At 41.6% G+C, this 23,603-nt stretch overlaps 1 protein-coding gene across 5 annotated transcripts in view; it reads left to right on the top strand.

Annotated features, from left to right (window-relative positions):
* fars2 (phenylalanyl-tRNA synthetase 2, mitochondrial) overlaps positions 1–23,603 on the top strand; it is a 425,604-nt gene that overhangs the window by 13,331 nt on the left and 388,670 nt on the right. For all 5 annotated transcript variants that reach the window (XM_072283671.1, XM_072283673.1, XM_072283674.1 and 2 more), the window contains exon 2: positions 1,136–1,169. The gene's annotated coding sequence lies outside the window, so the exon portion shown is untranslated. The remainder of the gene's footprint in view (positions 1–1,135; positions 1,170–23,603) is intronic.

The following is a 23,603-nucleotide window of genomic DNA, read 5'->3' as shown; positions in this document are numbered from 1 at the left end:
AAGGTGACTTATCTGAAAGTTATTGGTCCTCTTTCTTGGGAAGTTTTGGGGATATTCCCTTTGTAAATAATATTAGTCAGGTTTTTTTCTCTTTACTGTCTAAGATGGAATGCTGCAGAATATATTGCATATGTTTTCAAGTACAGTAATTAATGGAAACGGCTTCAAAAGTAGTCAATTCAATTTCTTGTTTTTTTGTCTCTACCTTGCTATTGCTAAGTGCCCCTCTCAGCTCTGACCATTTTAAGAGTTAACAATGTAGGAACAGCATAAGGCCATTCGGTCCATCAAATCTGTTCTGCCATTCAATTATGGCTCATTTATTTTCCCTCTCAACCCCTTTCTCCTGCTTTCTCTCCATAATCTCTGACATCCTTACTCATCAGGAACCTGTCAACCTCCGCTTTAAATATACCCAATGACTCAGCCTCCATAGCTGTCTGTGGTGAATTCTATAGATTTACCACCCTCTGGCTACAGAAATTCCTCCTCATCCCTGTTGTAAGGAGCATCCTTCTATTCTGACACTGTGGCCTCTGTTCTAACATTCTCTTACTATTGTAAACTTCCTCTCCACGTCCATGCCAACTAAACTTTTCAATATTCGGTAGGTTTCCATGAGATAAGCTCTCACTCTTTTAAACTCCAGTGAGTACAGGCTCAGAGTCATCAAATGCTCTTTGTGCATTAACTTTTATTCCCGGAATCATTCTCATGAACCTCCCCTAGATCCTCTATGACAGCACATCCTTCCTTAGATGGGGGGCCAGAACTACTCAGAATACTCCCAAATGTAGTCTGAGAAATGCCTAACAAGGATTCAGGATTTAAAAACCTTGTTTTTATGTTCTAGTGTTATCAATTTGAATGTCAACAATACATTTGCTTATTATCAACTGAATCTGCAAATTAACCCTGATCTATTTAGACTGCTATATTGGCAAAAAAAAACACCGTTTACCTAATGAGTCCTGGCAACATCACCAATGAGAAAGAAATTTATCAAAAGCTGTGGTGTGAAATCAGCATGGTCCTGGATGTTTGAATTTTGAACTATTTAGATAAGTTGGTGTTGTATAACACTGCGTGACAAAATGGGATCATAATTAAATAATCTGTTCACTTTCATTACCAGGCAAGGATTTTGGAATCAAAACAGTCGCACAAAGGTATGATTGCTTATGTTAATACATTATGTGTATAATTATAATTGATATGTTTCAAGTTGATAAATATCATATGACTTCTACCTATTTAACTTTGGACGAATTAGTTGTCAATTTTCATTGAAACTGGATTATTTTGCAGTATCATAAGCATCTTATGTTTGTCAATAGGTATTGTTTGTTAATTCACAAAGTAGGTCTGTGGAATCTAGATCCTTAAGCTAGTACAGAATAGAATTGCATTTATCTATTCATAGTACTTATAGCTTAGAGGTAGCAGTATGTCAGAACAGTATAGTATCCAGATATTTTGTCCAATTGTAATCTGTTAACGATTCACACTTCACACTAATATAGTTTGCCTTAATTGTTTTTAGAAATTACTTTCTGATACAATGGATTCCAGTTAACTGGGACACATCAGGACCAGTATATTTTGGCCCAATTAAGAGGCTGCTCCAATTAGCTGAAGTTTTACAGAAATGGTTAAAAAGGTATAAAAAAGACAATCTGCTATTTAATAAATAGGCATCTGTTAGTCTCGTGAGACCATGGATTTGCGCCTTGGAAGGTTTCCAGGGCGCAGGCCTGGGCAAGGTTGTAAGGAAGACTGGCAGTTGCCCATGCTGCAAGTCTCCCCTCTCCACGCGACTGATGTTGTCCAAGGGAAGGGCATTAGGACCTAAACAGCTTGGCACTGGTGTTGTCGCAGAGCAATGTGTGGTTAAGTGCCTTGCTGAAGGACACAACACGCTGCCTCAGCCGAGGCTCGAACTAGCGACCTTCAGATCACTAGACTGACGCCTTAACTACTTGCCAACAAATGATGTATTTAAATGAAATACCGAACAAATTAGAACATTACAAATACTACTTCAGTACTATAAATCTGTGTACTAGATCTTAATACAGGCTGAGTACCCCTTATTCGAAACGCTTGGGGCCAGGAATGTTTCGGGTTTTGGATTTTGGAATATATAATGAGATAGCTTGAGTTTGCTATAATTTCCAACTCAGAAATTATGTGCTATTGGTAAACAGTCTTTGTTTTATACTTGTTCATCACACATATGTACTGATGCAGCTGTTAAGTGTGTTGGATTTTCATCAGCGATGACATAGAAACATAGAAAATAGGTGCAGGAGTAGGCCATTCGGCCCTTCGAGCCTGCACCGCCATTTATTATGATCATGGCTGATCATCCAACTCAGAACCCCGCCCCAGCCTTCCCTCCATACCCCCTGATCCCCGTAGCCACAAGGGCCATATCTAACTCCCTCTTAAATATAGCCAATGTACTGGCCTCAACTGCTTCCTGTGGCCTTGGCAAACTTATCAATGAATTTCTCTGCTGCTTAATGATACTTTATCACCACAAATCTTTGAAAACTTAATGCCACGTCTTTTCTTAAGTTTCTTCAAACAGCCTGCTGAATATTCAGAATTACCTTCAATTTTCAGTTTGTCGCGATAGATATTTGTAAGTTTCATGATCAGCATACCTTAAAAGGCATATGTTCAGACATATTCATATTCATATTCAGTCATATTCAGACACATTCAATCATCCACTCTTTCAGTACATGATTGCAATCTTCATTTTTCATATTACGCAGTGTTTTTCAGTTTTTATTTAATTTTTGATCATCACATATGTGTGGTCATTTCTCACTACATATGTGGTGTGTAGACACCTGTGTGTTGCCTGGGAAACTTTACAGTGCCTTCTGGGATTTTCCATTTGTATTGTCAGGTCAGGGCTTAAAAAAGTTTTGGATTTTGGATAAGAAATACTCACCTTGTAGTTATCGACAGAGGAATTAATCCAGAGTACGTGCTGTGTTCTTTTGATTGACTGTAAATGACCAAAACCAGAGCAGAGACCTAGTCCAGGTAACACACACAAAATACTGGTGGAACTCAGCAAGCTGGGCAGCCTCTATAGAAAAGAGTGAACAGTTGACATTTTGGGCAGAGACCATTCTTCAGGACTTCAGGACCTAGTGCAGGTAATGGACTGTCTTCATACAATGTTTTCGATGATTGCATCCTCCAAATCTTCATTTTCATTGTAACATTGAAGACCTTCAAATTCTTTGTAGTTGAAGTAGTCAGATTGTTACATTTTCATTCATGGCTGTTTCTGGCATCTCCAAACCTGAATGCTTGAAACCACAGTGAACAAAATGGTTCAGAATTGTCTTACTACTTATTTCTCATCAATTGTAAGTGACAAAAATCCCTACTCTTTGAACATAAACAGGTGCAACTGATGCTGTTTAGAAACTGTTTGCTGTATGCACAGTGTCCTGTCCAGCGGCCATGCAAGTGCACACATCTGACACTAGTTAGAACCTGTTCAGCAACGGTCTCCTGTCCCAATCAAGTGCCATAGTGTCCCAAATAAATAAAGGGGATCCTGGCTATTTTCTTAATTAATTTGATGTTCTTTAAGATTTGTCCCAAAATAAGTGGCAGTCAGGATTAACCAGAATCCACTGTATTTCTTTCCAGTGTTGATGACCTGCTCCTCCCCGGTGGCTCAGTGGCTAATGTGAAGTAATCACATCTGAAGATGAGGTTTCAGGCTTGGTCCCTGATCTTTCTTTCTTTTAGTTAATTCTCAGGAATAAAGATGATACACAAATCCTGCAAATGGCTTTAGTAGTCTTTGGGTGGGAAATCAAGAAATGGGCATGATTTTCTCCATTTATTATCAACTGATAAATTGAAAACCACTCTGACATTAAAAACCCTGCTGACCCTCATAATTTAGGCTTGTGCACAACCTTTATTATTTAATTATTAAACTACATTGCACAATATTGTTTGTTTAATGCTCTTGTAATGTCCTTTGGCATTGTTGTGCATGTTAAAGGTGGAATATAAATGGAAGTTGCTGTTGAATGTTTAAATTTTTACATTAAATTTCACCAAGATCAGTGCTAAGATTTTAAATTAATTCAGAAAGGGACTCGAAGATTATGGAGTTGATTTTAAGAATTTAGCGCAAATTCTACTTTGACATTTGAGGAACCATTGCAGTGATGTCTGTTGGCTAAGATGTTGAACTGATCACTTCTACTCCTGTTTGGGTATTTGTAAAAGATCCCGTGGATTGATTTGAAGGCAATTCTAAGTACTAGCTGACATTAATCATCTACAAATTAGCTGGACATTCATCCCTTTGCTGAGAGTGAGGCTGCTGCAATTGCATGTTTAAAAATAAATGATTTTACAGTATGTATGGTAATTTTAATAATACTAAATGTGGGATTTAAACACATCTTATTTCATTAGCAGAAAATAATAGTTATACTTTTCACATTGGTTCAAATAAGCGAGTAACCTGTGCTAATTAGCTAAATGATTGATCTATAAATACTGTGGAAAAGCAAATGAAGGTTGTAAATTCAACTCATTTTCATTGCATTGAATTTAACTTAATTTTGATTTCTAATGTGGTAGAATGTGCTTTTTAATTTCTGATTTGTATCTTGAGTTTATATGGTGTCCATGTGTGATTAAAATAACCCATACTGCTTCAGAACTGTTGTGAAAAAAGCGTCCAATAAGTAGATACAAGGGGAGATGACCAAAGAAGGCGGCTTAAAGGGGAGTCTTTAAGGAAGTATTAAAAGAGAATGAATGGCAGAGAGGTTTAAGAAAAGGAAAGCAGTTTAGAGCTTTGACAGAAGAAGGGTCACTGTTAAGTTCATGAATCTGGAACTGAATCTCGTAATGCTGAAAGAGGCCATTTACAGAGTAGGGTGAGATCAGGGAGGGATCTGAAAACCAGGATGAACATTTTACAAAAAATATGATGCTTGACGATATTTACAAAGAACAAATTAATTGTAAGAATTTGAAGCAGAAACGAGCCCTTTGAGTGTGCTTTGCTATTCAATAAGACTGTGGCTAATTCTCCATCTCAAATTCATTTTCTGCCTGGAATGTGTCTTAAGTTGTCAACTTTCTTCGATCACTTCCATAAACTATGAACTGCTGAATAGGCATTACTTTTTCATCTGGCTCCCGACAAGTAACATTGTTCCGATTTGGGAAAAAGAGTCCTTTGACATCCTACGCTTTTTCTTTAATTATTCTGCAAATTGCTATTCCCTTCGGCCCTTATTTTAAATAGCAGTCTTTTATGTGCATTTAAAAGTCTACTGAATATGTACAACTTCCACTAGCTCCTCATTATTCTGCCCTCAAAAATAAACCCAACTTTTTCAAATATGATTTTCCCTTCATAAAACAATAGGTATTCGCATTTATTCAAATCATGATTTTCTATAAGTTCTGTTAACATGTCTGAAGCAATAGATTATATTAAATTAATTGTATGTTTACCTGTTTGTCTGTACTCCCTTTAGTTGAAAGTGTTGTGTCTATGTACTGCTTCTGCAATGGGAGAGTGCATGGATATAAATAGAAGTGAGGATCTGAAAATGATTTTAACCAAGAAAGCAACAATTTGTGTTTGTATAATGTTTTTAATGTGGAAAAATGTTTCAAAGTATTTCACAGGAACATTATCAAACAAAATTGATGTAAAATTATGTAAATAACATTTGTTTCATGGCATGTTAAACATTTATATTTTCATTGAACTGTGTAAAGTTACCCATGTTGTTAGAATTATACATATGCTCAGACTCTTAGTTTCAAAAGGTCACCTGTATCACAGTGATGTGAGATTTATTTTCCTCGGATCTCTGTAGCTTAATTTCTTCTCCTAGGCTCAATTCAAATGAAAGTACAGTTGGTCCTCCTTATCCGTGAGTTCTGCATGCGCGAATTCAACCAACTGCGAATCGAGAAAACCCGGAAGTGCTCTTCCACCACTTGCTGTTCGAGCATGTACAGACTTTTTTTCTTATCATTATTCCCTAAACAATGCAGTATAACAACTATTTTACATGGCATTTACATTGTACTAGGTATTATAAGTGATCTAGAGATGATTTAAAGAATACGGGAGGATGTGCGTAGGTTATTGTGGATTGGGATCGAAAAAAAAACAGAAGTTCTCTTACTAAGTAAGTCGGAACATGTACATCTGGTATTATTTAGCGTCAGTTAGTCAAACATTTGTCCTAGTATATAGTATATGTTTTACCTTTCTATGCATATAAAATACTTAAGAAACGTATGTTTCAGCGCCGGGCTTGGGAACGGAAGTTCCCGAGTTCGATCCAGTGACAGATCGCTCCAGAGCACGCTCTCCATCCCTGCCGGGTTGATGTGAAAGATCAAAAACCCAAAACCCAATAATTAAACCACTGCGTTGCTTAGTAATAATTGTAGCTTTAATCGGGCAGGGCTTTTCTCATTTTATCTTTTAAAATTGTTCTGATTGTTGACCAACTGTAGCCTAATGCTTTTCCAATGACTGATGGTGTTTCACCACTTTCTGATCACTTTATTATTTCCACTTTATTTTCAATCGTGATCGTGATTATTTTCGTAAACAGAAGCACTGCAGATTCAGAGCTCTGCCACTGGGTCCTAATGCCCACTGCACTGAGACAGGTTAAATAAGGTCCGGGGTTCCACTGGGTCCTACGATCCACCGCATTGAGAAAGGTTGAGTAAGGGACTTGAGCATCTACATTTTTTGGTATCTGCTAGAGGTCCCGGAACCAATCCCTCGTGGATAAGGAGGGCCGACTGTATACACATTTGTATTCAGCAAATTCTTGGAAAATTTCTGTGCATGTCTGTTCATGATATTTCTTTACACCATCCCAAATGGTCCTTCTTCACTTTGAGTTGTTAGGGTGTCCTGGATAACAGTGGAAATTTTGAGAATTTCTCTGAATCTTTTCCTCGCTTGTTTTTTTAGCCAAAGCTCAGAATAGAGTATTTGTTTTAAGGATGTGTTATTGAACATGCAAACAAAATTGCTTGGCCAGTGGAGCCAACTGGATGTCATTAGAACCCCAGTGCAGGGGATGTTAGTCTAGAAAAGGAAGTTGAAGTTGTTTCTAATAAACTGTTAGATTGCAAAGATTCTGCAGCAACAACTTTGGTATCTCTCTGGTGGTTTGAGGTGCATGCAGAATGGCAGGGATCATGGCAACCTTGTAGACAATGTGTTTTGTACAGTGTTTAATGTCTATGTTTGCACACCCTTTTCCTCAATTGACTAAAGTGGTACTGGCATATTGAACGTGATAATGAATTTCACTGAGAGGTTAGTCTGTCTTTTCTTGGGTCCCCCATAAATGGTCATTGTTGAAGGATGGTGTTATATAACTGCATAATACGAGTTGTGCTCTTTGGTACAGAACACAAGCAAGTCTTTAGATGCTAGAAAACTGGAGCTACACACAAAGAACTGGAGGAATTTAGCCAGTCAGACAGCATCTATGGAGGAAAATGCACAATCAATGTTTCAGGTCAGGACCCTTCCTCAGTACTGGAAAGGAAGAGAGATGAAGGGGGTATAAAAGGGTGGGGTGGGAGGGGTGAAATTTGGCAGGTGATAGGTGAATCTAAGTGAGAGGGGAAGGTTGGCGGGTGGGGGAGGTGGTAAATATGAATGATGTAAGAAGTTGGGAGGTGATAGGTAGAAATAACTAAGAACTGAGAAGATGGAATCTGATAGAGGAGGACAGTGGACCATGGTGTAAAGTGAAGGAGGTGAGGGGAACCAGATGGAGGAATATATGTATGATGGTGGATCAGGAGCCTGGCGGAGGAGAAAGAGAGGAGGTATGGGGCCCAATGAGAAAGGGAGAACAAAAGTGGGACTGGAAGGTGGTTACCAGAAGTTGAAGAAATCAATGTTCATGCCATCAGATTGAGACTTCCAAGGTGGAATATGAAGTGCTGTGCCATGAAAGCCAAAATGTCCCAGTAACCAGCTATTTCAATTCCACTTCCCATTCCCTTACCAGCATTCTCTATCTGTTGTTCGTCCTTCGTAGTCAGAGATGACCATGGCTTCAAAGTCAAATGGGAGATTGATGGCTGTGGGTCCGGAGGTAACTGATGAGGCCAATCCGGGCCCTGAAGGCTCGCCCACATGTGGGACACAAGTGGGTGGGTGCTGTCGTGGCAGTGGATGCTGCTCGGGCCTTGCGCACAGCATGCTTTCGTTGCGCCTCGATGATGCGCCTGACTTTAGCTGCATGGGCTCCTGTGGTGATCTTGCTGCGCCAAGCTGGATGGTCGAGGGCAAGCGTCTCCCACGTGTTGATGTCGACACCCAGGCCTTTGAGGGACGCTTTCAGGCAGTCTTTGTAATGTTTCTTCTGCCCCCCGACTGAGCGCTTGCCCTGACACAGTTCTCCGTACAGCAGCTGCTTAGGCAATTGGCTGTCTGGCATTCTGACCACATGTCCAGCCCACCTGGCTTGGGCTTTCAGCAGGAGGGTGTAGACACTGCAGACCATAGCTCGTTCCAGGATTTCCGTGTCGGGGACTTTGTCCTGCCACCTGATGTGGAGGAGTCTGCGGAGACAGCTCAGTTGAAAATGGTTGAGCTGTTTGGCGTGTCTGCTGTAGACAGTCCAGGTCTCGCTGGCGTAAAGGAGGGTAGTAAGGACTACTGCACAGTAGACCTTCAGCTTGGTGGTAAGGCTGAGTCCTCTCCGCTCCCAGACGTTCTCACGGAGTCTTCCAAAGACGGCGCTGGCTTTGGCAATCCTGTTGTTGACCTCAGCGTCTACGTTCACTGCGCGAGAGAGTATGCTGCCCAGGTAGGTGAAGTTGTCGGCTGCCTGGAGGTTCTGGCCCTTCACCGTGATGCGCGGCTCCTGGTATGGCTTTTCTGGGGCAGGCTGGTACATAACTTCGGTCTTTTTGGTGCTGCTAGTGAGACCGAAGTTGTCGCAGGCTTGTGAGAAGCAGTCCATTTCACGCTGCATCTCCTGCTCTGTGCTGGCATTGAGTGCGCAGTCGTCAGCAAACAAGAAGTCTCTGATGACAGTCTCTTGCACCTTCGTAATTGCCTGCAGGCGCCTAAGGTTGAACAACCTGCCGTCAGTCCTGTATCTTCTTTGTAGTTATGGAAGGCATCTGTCAGCATGGCAGAGAATACCATACTGAACAGAGTCGGGGCAAGAACGCAGCCTTGTTTGACGCCATTTGTCACTGGGAAGGCCTCCGACTCGTCGCCGTCATCCAAAACTTTCACCATCATACCGCCGTGGAACTGCCGGACGATTGTGATGAACTTGCTGGGGCAGCCAAACTTCTCCATGATCTTCCACAAGCCTTCTCTGCTGACCGTATCGAAAGCCTTGGTTAGATCGACAAAGGTCACGAAGAGGTCGCTGTCTTGCTCCTGGCATTTTTCCTGGAGTTGGCCCGCAGCAAAAATCATGTCCGCGGTCCCACGTTCAGCACGGAAGCTGCACTGGCTTTCTGGGAGCAGACCTTGCTCAAGATGTTGGAGAAGACGTTTGAGCAGGACGCGGGCCAGAATCTTCCCCGCAATGGACAAGAGGGAGATGCCTCGGTGGTTGTCGCAAGAATGGCGGTTGCCTTTCCTCTTGTAGATGTGGACTATGCTGGCATCTTTCAGCTGTTGCGGGACCTGTCCCTTTTTCCACATGGACTGGAAGAGAACAGTCAGCTTTTGCATCATGACAGGGCCTCCTGCTTTGTATACCTCAGCAGGGATTGCATCGGGTCCTGGCGCTTTGCCACAGGAGAGTTGCTTCACTGCCTTCCTGACCTCATCTACTGTGGAGAGGGTGTCGAGGTTCTTGTTGATCTCTACCTGGGGCAGGCGGGCAATGGCCTCGTCGTTGATGTCGGCAGGGCGGTTAAGGACGATGTTAAAGTGCTCAGCCCACCGATCCAGAATCTGCTTCTTCTCTGTCAGCAGCTGCGTTTCATCTGCGTTGGGGAGGGGTGAGGAGCCGGAGGACTGGGGTCCGTATACAGCCTTAAGTGCATCGTAGAAGCGCTTTATGTCGTGGCTGTCTGCATAGCCCTGGATTTCATCGGCCTTCTTTCTGAACCAGCTGTCCTGCATCTCGCAAAGTTTTTTCTGCACCTTTCTTCTTGTGTTGGTAAAGGCATCTTTCTTGGCTAGCGACGTGGGGTCGTTCTGATGTGCTCTGTAATGTTGATGTTTCTCCGTTAGTAGTGCCTGTATTTCTTCTTCATTCTAATCGAACCAGTCTTGGTTTCTTCGGGTTGCTGGTCCGAGGTGTTCGAGGGCGGTAGTGTAGACAGCGTCTCTGAAGGCCGTCCACTGTTCCTCAACACTGGTCCCGTCTTCCTGTGGTGTGTCTGGCAGTCTGCCTTCAAGGTCATCGACGAATTCTTCTGTAACCCTGCTGCTTTTCAGCTTGGAGACATTCAACCTCTTTGCAGTCTTCTGCCCTTGGGGTCTTCTCATGGGCAGAATGTGAAGCCTGAACTTGGACACAATGAGGCGGTGGTCGGTCCAGCAGTCGGCACCACACATGGCTCTCGTCACTCTGACATCCATCCTGTCCCTCCTCCTGGTGATGATGTAGTCAATCAGGTGCCAGTGCTTTGAGCGTGGGTGCATCCATGACATCTTCTTACAGGTGGGTAAGCGGAACAGGGTGTTGGTGATGACAAAGTCGAGTGTGGCACACGTCTTGAGGAGCAGAAGGCCGTTGTTGTTACACTTGCCAGTGCCGTGTCTTCCAATGATCCCTTCCCAGGTTTGGTAGTCTGTCCCTACTCTGGCATTGAAGTCCCCGAGAACGATGAGCTTCTCTGACTCTGGGTTTGCTGAGATGAGGGCGTCAAGTTCTTCATAGAACTTGTCTTTAATGTCATCTGGGTTGGTCATGGTGGGAGCATAGGCACTAATCAGCGTAGCACTCTTCTTGTTTGCAAGTGGGAGCTGAAGTGTCATCAGGCGGTCGTTGATGCTCTCTGGGTGCTTGGTGAGTTTACGGGCGAGGTTAGAATTGATGGCAAATCCCACGCCTGCTTCTCGTCATTCAGTGCTGCTGCGACCGCTCCAGAAGAACGTGTATCTACCACTACGTTCTGTCAGCTGGCCCTTGTCTGCTAGGCGCGTTTTGCTGAGAGCTGCTATGTCCACGTTGTAGCGAGCTAGCTCTTTTGCAACCAGTGCAGTTCTTCTCTATAATACAGCTTCCTCTATTGTCAAGTTGAGGCCAGACACTGATTAGAGAGACAGAATTTCATTCTACGTAGTAGTCTCTGACCTGACAGCATGAATATCAATTTCTCCAACAGCTTCCGTCCCCACTTTTGAGTTTCATTCTTACTAGCCCTCGTACCTCCTCTCCTTCCCATCCTTGCCCTCTTGATCCACCATCACCCATACATTTCTCCCTCTTGCTTCCGTCCTCAGCTCCCCTTTAATCCATGATATGCTGAACTCTCTGATCAGATACCATCTTCTTCCACCCATTGCCACTTCCATCTATCATCTCTCATCTTCTTAACAGCATTCCCACTTCTCCCTTCTCCAGGCACCTATCCTACTCCCTCACTTGGATTCACTTATCACTTAATCAGCTCTTGCCCACCCCTCCCCTCCCACCATTTCATATTGGATTCTTCCCTTTTTCTTTCCAGGAAGAATCACAATCTGAAAAGTCATCTACCTATTTTTCTCCATAGATGCTGCCTGACTTGCTGATTTCCTCCAGCACTATGTCTGTGTTGCTCTGGACTTCCAGCATCTGCAGAATCCCATACGTTTATTGTTCCCATTATCAACTTTATTCTCTTACCATCTACTCCTTCCCTGTCTTGCATCTGAGCCAGACACAAACTTAATGCCACATTTGATCCCAGAATGAACTTTGGACCACGTATCTGCATTATGGGCGAGTCTGCCTGTTTTTTTTTTGGCGTGTGCCTGCGTGCATGTGAGTCTGTGCGTGTGCATCTACGTGCGTGCGCGTCTGTGTCTGCGTGTCCGTGCGTGCGTCCGTGATGATGTCTTTTTTCTTCATGGCTTTTACAAGGTGCTGAGCGAGAGAGAGAGACTGTGTGGCGCGCCACTCCTCACACAGACATTTTCACAGTATTTCCCCTTTTATTTTACGAGGTTGAGTTGCGATCTCAACACTCAACCGGGCACAGATGGAGAACGTACTTGGGGGCAGACCCGACAGTTTCGAACCTGGGAACCTCTGCTCCCGGGTCCGGCGCCGATGTTGTTGGGCCACTAGCCGGTAACATACCTAATTTTGTCCCTGCCTTAGCTCAGCTGTTGCTAACATCTTTATTTTCACCCTTGTTAACTCTATACTAACAATACCTGTGCATTTCTGCATGGTGTCACTTGTATTCGCCATAAATTTAGACTTTCAAAACTCTGCTGCTTGTCACTTGTGTTAATTCTGTTCATGCTCCACTCCTGTGCTTGGTGATCTACATTAGCTTTCAGTTCAGAAATATCTCTTATTAGATTTTAAACTTTGTTTTCAAATTCCTTCTATCCTGGATCTACTTTGTAAGCTCTGAGATCTCTGTGCTCTTCCAATGCTTTACAAAATCATCCCCACATTAACTTTTAAGTGACATTACTTTCAGGTGGCAGATACCCAAATTCTGTAATCTCCTCTGTGAACTTCACTATGCTTCTGTTGTGTTTTTGAAGACTGAAACTTATTTTTGACCAGGCTTTTGCTTTGCATTTGTTTCCTTGGTGTCCTATTTTCTTGAGAAGGTTCCTGTGAAGTTTCTAGGCATATAAGTGCTGTATAAGTCGAAATATCAGCTTCATTTGCTAGTGTAAATATTTTTCCAGATTCAAGATTGTTTAATGCCATTTCCAGTATGCGAGTATAAAGGAGAACAAAACGATTGTTACTCTGGGTCTAATACAGCTCAATTCTGAGTCAACAGTCATTAAGTAAATTACTTGTGTTTATTTTTCACAGGAATATTGAAACATTTCTACATTATGGAAGTTGAACATAGAGTTGCATGCAAAAGTTTGGGCACCCCAATCAAAATTTCTGTTACTATGAATAGTTCAGTGAGTAGAAGATGAACTGATCTCCAAAAGTCGTAAAGTTAAAGATGGAACATTCTTTTCAACATTTTAAGCAAGATGAGTGTATTATTTTTGTTTTGTACAATTTTAGAGTGAAAAAAAGGAAAGGAACATCATGTAAAGTTTGGGCACCCCAAGAGATTTGAGCTCTCAGATAACTTTTACCAAGGTCTCAGACCTTAATTAACTTCTTAGGGCTATGGCTTGTTCACAGTCATCGCTAGGAAAGGCCAGGTGATGCAAATTTCAAAGCTTTATAAATACCCTGACTCCTCAAACCTTGTCCCAACAATCAGCAGCCATGGGCTCCTCTAAGCAGCTGCCTAGCACTCTGAAAATTAAAACAAATGATGCCCACAAAACAGGAGAAGGCTATAAGAAGATAGCAAAGTGTTTTCAGGTAGCTGTTTCTTCAGTTCGTAATGTAATTAAGAAATGGCAGTTAACTGGAACAGTGGAGGTCAAGTTGAGGTCTGGAAGACCAAGAAAACTTTCTGAGGGAACTGCTCGTAGGTTTGGTAGAAATGCAAATCAAAATCCCTGTTTGACTGTAAAAGACCTTCAGGAAGATGTAGCAGACTCTGGAGTGGTGGTGCACTGTTCTACTGTGCAGCGACACCTGCACAAATATGACATTCATGGAAGAGTCATCAGAAGAAAACCTTTCCTGCATCCTCACCACAAAATTCAGTGTCAGAAGTTTGCAAAGGAACATCTAAACAAGCCTGATGCATTTTGGAAACAAGTCCTCTGGACTGATGAAGTTAAAATAGAACTTTTTGGCCACAATAAGCAAAGGTATGTTTGCAGAAAAAAGAGTGCAGAATTTCATGAAAAAACACCTTTCCAACTGTTAAGCATGGGGGTGGATTGATCATGCTTTGGGCTTGTGTTGCTGCCAGTGGCACAGGGAACATTTCACTGGTAGAGGGAAGAATGAATTCAATTAAATACCAGCAAATTCTGGAAGCAAGCATCACACCATCTGTAAAAAAGCTGAAGATGAAAAGAGGATGGCTTCTACAACAGGATAATGATCCTAAACACACCTCAAAATCCACAATGGACTACCTCAAGAGGTGCAAGCTGAAGGTTTTGCCATGGTCCTCATAGTCCCCCGATCTAAACATCATGAGAATCTGTGGATAGAGCTCAAAAGAGCAGTGCATGCAAGATGGCCCAAGAATCTCACAGAACTAGAAGAATGGGCGAAAATCCCCCAAACAAGAATTGAAAGACTCTTAGCTGGCTACAGAAAGCGTTTACAAGCTGTGATACTTACCAAAGGGGGTGTTACTAAGTACTGACCATGCAGGGTGCCCAAACTTTTGCGTCGGGCCCTTTTCCTTTTTTGTTATTTTGAAACTGTGAAAAGTGGAAATAAAAAAGTAATCTTGCTTAAAATATTAAAGAAATGTGTCATCTTTAACTTTATGCCTTTTGGAAATCGGGTCATCTTTTACTCGCTTAACTATTCACAGTAACAGAAATTTTGACCGGGGTGCCCAAACTTTTGCATGCCACTGTAGAGCCTAGAATAGCACAGCACAGGAACAGGCCCATTTGCTGAACCAATTAAATTAGGAGTCAAATGGCAAACTAAACTAACCTCTTCTGCCTACACAATGTCCATATCCTTCCATTTTCCTCACGTTCATGTGCCTATCTAAATTTCTCTTCAAGGTCCCTAATGTTCTGCCTCTACCACCACCCCTGGCAGCACATTTCAGGCACCAATCACTATCTATTAAAAAAAAACTTGCCCTTCCCATCTCCTTTGAAATTACCCCCTTTCACTTTAAATGCATGCCCTGTGGTGTTAGACATTGCAACCCTGGGAAAAAGATACTATCTGTCTACCCTATCTATGCCTCTCATAATCTTATAAACTTCAATCGTTTTTCTCCTCAGCCTCTGCCGTTCTAGTGAAAACAATTCAAGTTTGTCCAACCTCTCATTATAGCGCATGGTTCCTAATCTAGGCAACATCTTGTTCAACCTCTTCTGCACCCTTTGCAGAGCCTTGACACCATATAGTGGGCCAACCAGATCTGTATGCAATACTCCAGACGAAACCTAACTAGAGTTTTATAAAGCTGTAACATAGCTTCCTGACTTTTGGACAATGCCTCAACTACTAGAAGCAAACTTGCCATATGCCTTATTAACCACCCCATCAACCTGTGTAGCCACTTTCAGGGAGCAAGGAACTTGGACCCCACGGTCTCTCTGTTCATCAACACTATTAAGGGTTTTGCCCTGAGCAGTGGACTGTCTCTTTGCATTTGTCCTACCGAGATACAACACTTACAATTGACCAGGTTAAGCTCCATCTTGAGTTTCTCCGCCCATATCTGCAACTGATCTATATCCCGTTGTTTTATTTGCTAGTCTTCTATGCTGTCCACAATACCACGAATCTTTGTACCATCTGCAAACTTACTAAGCCAGCCATCTACATTTTCATCCAGTTCATTTATCTACATCACAAACAGCAGAGGTCCCAGTTGAGATCCCTGCAGGACACTGCTAATGCAGACTCCAGCGAGAATAAGTCCCTTTGACCACTACCCTGTCTTCTACGGACAAGCCTTTTCTGAATCCAGATAGCCTATTCTCCATGGACCACATGCATCTTAATCTTCTGGATGAGCCTCCCATGAGGGACTTTGTCAAACACTTTCTAAAATCCATGTAGACAACATCCACAGCATCTCAGATCAACTCTTAATATCTATAATTGCATATTTGCCTTCAAAGGTTTATATATGTGATCAGCAATGATAACAATAATTTACATTATAGCTCCTCATTCTGCCCCATGAAGGATAAGCTCACTCAAGAGACCAAATGTTTCAGCTGTTACTTCAGTGGAAATAATAGTAGATGATGCAATAGCCATTAAGTTATGGTGAGAGTTCATTATTTCTTACAACACATCCTGTGACAGATGTCATTGAAAACATCAAACCTGCTATCTATTAGTCTTGTGATATTCAAAAATGTTTCATTGTAGAGTGCCATAGTCCTTGCAGAAACCACTTATCCATGAGTGATATCTTCAAGCTCGGTTTGAAGATTGATTTGACAGGCTAATCTTATGGATAAACCTGATAAATGAAGTGATTAAACTGTTGTTGTCATCAATCTTTTAACATGATGTGATTATGCATCAATGACAGTGTGTCCTGGTCTTCAGTGGCTGATAGAACAGGCTGTATGCAGGAAAAGCTGAAGTGCAATTTAACCTATGAACTTCTCAGTATGTATCGTGAAAGCAGTAGATATTGTGGATTATTTTTAAACTCAGAACTTGATTTTGAGATTAAAGTGTCAATTGTAAACCATAAGTGTAAATTAATCACCTTGATGGAATGCAGCAACCATTCTGTTACATATACTATGTGCACAAATATTACTTTAGGAGACCCTACTTATCCCATGGTCCTTCAGAAATATATATAGATCCTTGGGTCAACTTTTAACTGAAGTCTGAAGGCATCCATAATAACATGTAACTCTTGAACACTTGGAAAAGTAGGGATTCAGGGTAATAAATGCGTGGGGTTGTTTCTACGGCTGTTCTGTTCTCCATTTGCTCATCATCCCCAACATCACCTGGGTTCCATTTATCACCTGCTGGGCCCTATCTCACTCTTTCCTCTCATCTTTATTCTGGTTAGATTTCCTATGCACTCTCATTCCTGATGCAGGATCATGACCCAAAATGTTTGCCATTCTTTTGCCTCCACTGATGACCTTTGGCCCAACACGTCCATGCTAATCATGATGTCCCACTGTGCTAGTCCCATTTGCTTGCACTTGACCCATGTCCCTCTTGGACTTTTCTAACTATTTACTTGTCCAAGTGTCTTTTAAATATTTTAAATGTGCCCATCTCTGTGGCTATCTTTGGCAGCTCTTTCCATATACCCATCTACCTCTGTGTGGATAAAGTTGCCCCACAGGTCCCTTTTAAATCTTTCTTTCCTCACTTTAAATCTACGTGTCTAGTTTTAGACTCATCTGCACTGGAGAGAAAAGACTGTGACCATTCAGCCTATCTACCATCCTCGTGATTATAAATACCTCTAGAAGGTTATTTTCAGCCTCCTAAACACCAGGGAAGAAGTTCCAGTCAACCCAGTCTCTTCTTATTACTCAAGTCTTCCAGTTCCAGTAACATCCTCAAGAATCTTTTCAGCTTTCAGATTCATTTATTTATCACATGTATATTGAAACATACAGTGAAATGCATTGTCTGTGTTAACAACCAGCACAACCTCCAGCAGACTTGCAGGCAATGGGCCTTTGATTTCTCCAGTGGACTCTCAGACTTGTAAACCCAGGGCTTTAGCCATCAACCTTCAACTTACGGACTTAAAAATGATCTCTGGCTTTGCTCTTCAGTATCACTCAGGTCTAGCTGATGATGGGATTCCAAATTCCAGGCTTCTAACTTCTGATTCCCCAACCCACGTACCTAGGAGGTCACAGGCCTTCATACTTTTTGCTACACAGACATTCAATGTCGGTATTCACTGATTGGGGGGGGGGCGGGTAGTGACTATCTCTTGTTCCCTCTGATCCTCATCCCCAGCACTTGCCAGCACGACATCCACTGAAGCCCTTCATCATATAGCCAGGTCACATACCTTTAAGTGTGGAGCAGACGCCTAGACTCTGGAACTCCTCTACGCCCCTATCCCTAAACCCTAACCGGACCCCTATCTCCCCACTCTTTCCCCAAAACCATCCCTATGAACTTGAAAAACAACTAGGACCATGGTTCTCCAGCTTTGCACTCTTTCTAGTTTGATGGCATTCTTCCTATAGTTGGGAGATCAGAACTGCATATAATGCTCCAAGTACAATCTCACCAATAGTCTTTGCAGTTGTAACATGATATCTTAACTTAAGCATTCAATGTCCTAACCAAGCGTGTGTCAAATACCTTCTTCATGTCAAATACCTTCTTCCTGTCAAATGCCCTATGTTGCCACTTTCAGGGAACTTTGTACCTGTACTCCTAGTTTGCTTTATTACACTCCAGGTTCTTACTATTTACTAAGTCCTACCTAGTTTCACTGACCAAATTGTAACATCTTACACTCATCTATGTTAAATTCTCTGCCATTCCTTGGCCCACTTCCCAAGTTGATCCAGATTCCATTGTAATTTTAGGTAACCTTTTTCACTGTCCACTGCACTCCCCATTTTGATCTCATTCGCAAACTTGCCATTTTAACAGCAGTGTAATCCAAATTATTAATACAGATGACAAAGAACAGAGAATCCATTACCAATTCCTGCAGCACACCACTGCTACAGCCCTCCACTACCACTTTCCAGTGTCAATTTATTGAAGAACTTGTTTATATTCGTGAAAAGTGAAAAATGATTTATTAAGCAGCTTTCCCATAGATAATAAGGAAGTTTATACAATGTACTCTTTACCAACTTTTATATAGTTAGTTATATATTGCTTAAATAATTTATACACAGTAAATCTATGTTGACCAATAAATATCTGATGTATATAAGAATTGAACACCAATTGTCATGGGGGACTTTAATTTGAACATAGATTGGGCAAATAAAGTGGATCAAGGCAGTCTTCAGGAGGACTTCATAGAATGCGTCTGTGCTAACTTTTTTGAGCAGCGTGTTATTGAAACTACAAGTGAAAATGCTACCTTAGATATGGGCTTGTGCAATGAAGCAGGTAAAATTAACTGTCTTATGGTTAGAGATCCTCTTGGAAAGAGTGATCACAGTATGATTGAATTTCTCATACAATGGGGGAGTGCAATAGTTTGATCTAAAACCAGGGTATTATGCCTGAACAAGGGGGGCTACAAAGGGATGAGGAAGGATCTGGTTAGCATAGACTGGGAATACAGGCTATATGGTGGTATAGTTGAAGAATATTGGAAGACTTTCAAAGGCATGTTTTAAACAGTGCTCAAGAAAAGTATATTCAAGATAAAAGCAAGGACAGTAAGGATAGTGAGAGCCAGCCTTGGATAACTAAGGAAATAAAAAGGTGTCAAACTAAAAGCTCATGCATGCAAAGTTGCCAAGAGTAGTGGGAAACTGAAAGATTCCAAAAGCTTTAAGAAGCAACAAAGAATCGTTAAGCAACCAATAAGGAAATGGAAAATAGATTACAAAGTAAGCTAGCATAAAATATGAAAACATATAGTAAAAGATTTTATTATTTTATAAAGCAGAAAAGGGTTGCTGAAGTGAACATAGATCCCTTGGAACATGAGAAGCGGGGATTAATATTAAGTAAGATGGAATAGCTGAGGCCTTGAATGACTATTTTATGTCGGTCTTCATGGTGGAGGACATGTCTAACATGCCAAAGACAGTTGTAATGGATGAGATGGAAGGTGAGTACTATGATGCAATCGTTGTCACTAAAGAGGTAGTGAGCAAATTAATGGACTTATACCATAGATATAGAGCCATAGAACATTACAGCACAGAAACAGGCCTTCTGGCCCTTCTTGGCTGTGCCAAGCTATTTTTCTGCCTGGTCCCACTGACCTGCACCTGGACCATATACTTCCATACACCTCTCCTCCATGTACCTGTCCAAGTTTTTCTTAAATGTTAAAAGTGAGCCCACATTTACCACTTCATTTGGCAGCTTATTCCACACTCTCACCACTCCCTGTGTGAAGAAGCCCCCACTAATCTTCCCTTTAAACTTTTCCGTCTTCACCCTTAACCCATGTCCCCTGTTTTTTTTCTCCCCGAGCCTCAGTGGAAAAAGCCTGCTTGCATTCACTCTATCTATACCCATCGTAGTTTTATATACCTCTATCAAATCTCCCCTCATTCTTCTACATTCCAGGGAATAAAGTCCTAATGTATTCAACCTTTCTCTGTAACTCAGTTTCTCAAGTCCCGGCAACATCCTTGTAAACCTTCTCTGCACTCTTTCAACCTTATTAATATCCTACCTGTAATTTGGTGACCAAAACTGCACACAGTACTCCAAATTCTGCCTCACCAATGCCTTATACAACCTCACCATAACATTCCTACTCTTATACTCAATACTTTGATTTATAAAGGCCAATGTACCAAAATCTCTCTTTACGACCCTTTCTACCTATGTCGCCACTTTTAGGGAATTTTGTATCTGTATTCTCAGATCCCTCTGTTCTACTGCACTCATCAGTGCCCTACCATTTACCTTGTATGTTCTACCTTGGTTTGTCCTTCCAAAGAGCAATACCTCACACTCCAACTGCCATTTTTCAGCCCCTTTTTCCAGCTGGTCCAAATCTCTCTGCAAGCTTTGAAAACCTTCCTCACTGTTCACTACACCTCCAATCTTTGTATCATCAGTAAATTTGCTGATCCAATTTACCACATTATCATCCAGATCATTGATATAGATGACAAATAACAATGGACGCAGCACTGATCCCTGTGGCACACCACTAGTCACAGGCCTCCACTCTGAAGCAATCCTCCACTACCACTCTCTGGCTTCTTCCATTGAGCCAATGTCTAATCCAATTTACTACCTCTCCCTGTATACCTAGTGACTGAATCTTCCTAACTAACCTCCCATGTGGGACCTTGTCAAAGGCCCTCCTGAAGTCCATGTAGACAACATCCATTGCCTTTCCTTCATCCACTTTCCTGGTAACCTCCTTGAAAAACTCTAATAGATTTGATAAACATGACCTACCACGCACAAAGCCATGTTGACTCTCCCTAATAAGTCCCTGTCTATCCGAATACTTGTAGATCTTATCCCTTAGTACTCCTTCCAATAACTTACCTACTACCGACGTCAAATTTACCAGCCTATAATTTCCTGGATTAGATAAATTAAAGTTAGACAAATCCCCTGGTCCTGATGGGATGCATCCCAGGGTACTGAAAGAAATGACGGAAGTTATAGTATACGCATTTGTGATAATTTATCAAAATTCTCCTGACCCTGGGCAGATCCCAGCAGATTGGAAGACAGCAGATGCTTTGTCACTGTTTAACAATGATGTAGGCAAAAGGTGGGTAACTATAGGCCAGTTAGCTTAATGTCTGTAGGAAACTGCTGAAGCTATCATTAAAGAAAAAATAGCAGGACATCTGGATAGAAGTAGTTCTATCAGACAGATACAGCACAGAATCATGAAGAGCAGGTATTGTTTGACTACTCATTGGACTCCTTTGGGGAGAAAATGAGTGCCGTGGATAGAGGGAATAGATGAGTGTAATATGCTTGGATATCTGGAAGGTGTTTGATCAGAGGCTACATAATAGCCTTATCCACAAGATAGAGATGCATGGAGTTGCAGGGGGGTAATGAAATTAAATTGAATGGAATAGCAAAAGGTACAGAGAGGCTGTGAAGGAAAATACAGTGAATAGATTAAGTGACTAGGCAAAGGTCTTGCAGATGGAATACTACATTGGCAAATGTGAGGTCATCCACTTTGGAAGGAAAAATAGAAAATCAAATAATGATGTAAATGGTGAAAGATTGCAGCAGAGGGACTTGGTAGTGCTTGTCCATGAATCACAAAAGGTGCAAGGGTTATCAAGGCAAATGGAATGTTGGCCTTCATTGCTTGAATTTTTGAGTAGGGAGTTATGCTGTAACTACACAAGGTCTGATGTTAGGCTGCACCTAGGGTACTGTGTGCATTTCTTATCTCCTTTCATGAGGAAAGATATACTGCTTTAGAGATGGTGTAGAGCAGGTTCACCAGACTGATTCTGATATGAGGGTATTAACCTTTGAGGAGAAACTGGGTTGCCTGGGATAATGCTTCCCGAAATTCAGAGGAATAAGAAGGAATCTGAGAGCAATGCATTAAATTATGAAAGGCATAGATAAGAGGCAGAGAAGTTGTTTGCACTGATAAATGAGACTTTAACTAGGGGACATAGCTTCAAGGTTCGGGGGAATAGATTTAGGATGAAGATCAGCAGACTGTTTTTCCCAAAGGGTAGTGAATCTGTGGAATTCTCGACCCAGGGAAGCAGTAGAGGCTACCTCATTAAAAATATTTAAGCCAGTTAGATTTCTTTGCATAGCAGGGGAATTAGAGGTATGAAAAGGCAGGTAGATGGACCTGAGTCCATGGCCTGATCAGTCATAACCTTGTTGAATGTTGGTGCAGGCTCGACAGTCCAGATTGTCCCAAATTATTTTGCTTTTTGCTAATTGACTGTTTTACGTTGCAAATCACTTTGAATAATACTTATGTTTTTATGAGTAGACTGTGTCATTTGTTGATTAGTCTGATCAAAGAGTAGCCTGAACTTTGCAATTAACGTGAAACAATAGTTATGAGAGCTACTTCACCCCCCCGCCAGTACTTCTTGACTTTATAAGGAAAGAAGTTTATCATTTTAATTTCATTATAAAGATGGTGTGCTAATTGGTGATATTTTTAAATGTTTTTGCTTCTGAAGTATCTTTGGATCTTCTATGTTAAATGCTGTATGCAAATATATGTCTTCAAGTTCCTGGTTTCCTGCTTAGCTGGTCCATTGGCAACAAACTCTGTCAGTGACATAAACTGTAAAGTGAGGGAAGGTGTAAAGATATGGTTTGGATGCTAGCTCGTGCCTTAATGTCAGAAGTTTGTGTGTTCCATTCCCATCCTGAAATCTTGAGCAGGACTGCACATAATTGTTTTCTAGATCAGTATAGAAACATAAAAGCTATTACTATATGGGATGAAGGGGTTAGGGAACATAAAAATCAAATAGATTCAGTATATGTATATAAAAGGAAAAGTCAATTACAGTCAAAGAATCAGTGAAGGAACTCTTCACAAATTCAATAACAAGGAATTAGAACTTATATGTAGAGAAAATGTATTGAATGTTCTGTACATTGTAGTTGAGATGTGAAGGGAATATGACAATATGGGTAACATATACTGGTAGTGGTTCATGGTTCTCAAATTGGGAGAGCTATACAACTGTTGGTTCAATAGGTATGTTTAATGTCAGAGAAATGTATACAATATACATCCTGAAATTCTTTTTCTTCGTAAACATCCACTAAAACAGAGGAGTGCCCCAAAAAATGAATAACAGTTAAATGTTAGAACCCTAAAGCACCCCCCAGCTCCCCCGTCCCAAGCACAAGCAGCAGCAAGACAATGACCACCTCTCCCCCACCAGCAAAAAAGCATTGGCACCTCCCACTGAGCACTCAAGTGTGCAGCAAAGCATCAATAAAGACACAGACTTACCCAAAGACTACTCGTTTACCTGGTATTCGACATACCACATGCTCTCTCTCTCTCTCCCTATTAAGGGAAAAAGAGGTGTCCCTCTTTCACAGCGAGAGGGGAGACATAACAAAACTTGCTGATTTATGGTGTTGAAAGTCTGTTGCATCGCTTTTTCCGAGCTCTTTCCCTCTGGGCACACAGCCAACAGTAAGCCCACTGCTTCTGATCTT

The sequence above is a fragment of the Mobula birostris genome, chromosome 19 (assembly GCF_030028105.1).
Source record: "Mobula birostris isolate sMobBir1 chromosome 19, sMobBir1.hap1, whole genome shotgun sequence".
NCBI classification, from domain to species: Eukaryota; Metazoa; Chordata; class Chondrichthyes; order Myliobatiformes; family Myliobatidae; genus Mobula; species Mobula birostris.
This window is presented reverse-complemented; position numbering and strand designations above follow the sequence as displayed.